This window comes from Monodelphis domestica, chromosome 4 (assembly GCF_027887165.1).
Source record: "Monodelphis domestica isolate mMonDom1 chromosome 4, mMonDom1.pri, whole genome shotgun sequence".
In the NCBI taxonomy this organism is placed as follows: domain Eukaryota; kingdom Metazoa; phylum Chordata; class Mammalia; order Didelphimorphia; family Didelphidae; genus Monodelphis; species Monodelphis domestica.
In genome coordinates this window covers 423137809-423139724 of record NC_077230.1, presented here as the reverse complement: position 1 = coordinate 423139724, position 1916 = coordinate 423137809, and positions in this window count along the sequence as shown.

Genomic DNA, 1916 nt, shown 5'->3' with positions numbered 1-1916 from the left:
CTGTGTGACCCTGGGCAAGTCACTTGACCCCCATTGCCTAGCCCTTACCACTCTTCTGCCTTGGAGCCAATACACAGTATTGACTCCAAGATGGAAGGTAAGGGTTAAAAAAAAAAGAAAGAAACTGCTAAATCTGTGTGATCCTAATTGTGACTACACAATATTTGAATTGCTTTTGGCTGCTTGCTATATTTTGTCTTTAACCCAGGAGCTCTGGGATTTGACTATAACATTCATATTAGTTTTAATTTGGGGATTTATTTCAGGAACTGATTAGTGTATTCTTTCAATTTCTTTTTTGACCCTCTGGTTCTAGGATATCAGGGCAGTGTTCATTGATAATTTCTTGAAAGATGATGTCTAGATTCTTTTTTTTTTTATCCTGGCTTTCAGTTAGTCCAATAATTTTTAAAAGTTTTCTCTTGGATCTATTTTTCATGGCGGTTGTTTTCCAGTGGGGTATTTCACATTTTCTTCTATTTTATTTATTCTTTTGATTTTGTTTTATTTGATTTTGATTTCTTTATGCCTCATTACCTTCTATTTGGCCAAATCTACTTTTAAAGAAACAGTTTTCTTCAGTGAACTTTTGCACCTCTTTCTCCAGTAAGTCAATTCTTATTTTAAAAGAGTTCTTCACTTTGGTATATATTTTTTTGCCTCTTTTACCATTTGGCCAATTTTGGTTTTTAAGGTGTTCTTTACTTCAGTATTTTGTGTGCCTTCTTTACCAAGTTGTTAATACTCATTTCATAATTTTCTTGCATTATTCTTTTTTCTTCTACCTCTTTTATTTTATTTAAAAAATCCTTTTTGAGCTCTTCCAGGAATTCCTGTTTGATTTGTGTCCAATTCTCATTTTTCTTTGAGGCTTTTAAAAATAGCTCTTTTGGCATAATTGTCTCCTGAATTTTTGTCATACTCTTCCCTCTAACTATAGTAGTTTTTTACTTTTCTTGTTGGTGACTTATTTTAAAATCTATTTCTTGACTTTTAGTGTTTCTAGCATTTTTAATAGGAATGGATGTTGTATTTTATCAAATGCTTTTTCTGCATCTATTGAAATAATCATGTGATTTTTGTTGGTTTGCTTGTTGATATGGTCAATTATGTTGACTTTTAACTGTATGTTAAAGTTGGACTTTGAATTCTGTGCTGAGAGGGCATTGTCCCAAGCTTCAAGATTTGAGCTCTGCTGTTTTCAAGCCTAGCTCTGAGATTCTGTGAGTTTTTGGTGCTTCCAAGCATGTATGATCTAAAAGATGCTCTCCTGTTCTGTGCTCTGCTCTATACCCTGGAAGGGACTTTGTTCCCTTATTGTGTCACAAATGCAAGTGAAACTCTTGGCTCTGGGACTGTGACCAGGTCTTTGATCTCCTGCAACCAAAAGGATTAGTTTTCTTCTCTTCCTTGGAACCATGATCAGGGTCCCTGATCCCCTGTAACTGAAAGCACTAAGGCTCCCCTTCACTGTGAAACTGCCTCTGGGCACTGCAACAGGGTCCTAAACCCAGTGCTAGCAAAGGATCCCCTGTAATTCTTTCACATGTTCACATGAATGTAGGGTAAGAGGGAAAGCTAGGGATGAGGGGTATGCAGTTTGACTTGAAAGGAAAGTAACTGAAAAGAAGTAACATGGAACCAATTATTTAATCCTCTTATCTCCTGTGGGCTATTTCCAGTGTTGCAGATACTTCAAAGACCTAATGTTGGTATTGCAGTGGTATGCACTGAGCTTGGGACCCAACCACCTCTTCAAGGCCATAGGTCTCTTCTACTGATCTCCTAAGTTTTCTAGGGGTAGAAAAATGTCTCATCCTGATTTTTGTTGGCTCTGCCACTCTATAATTTTATTTGAGGCCTTAATTCAAAGCTATGAGGAGGAGAATGGCTGTGTAAATTGTGGTAATGGATGG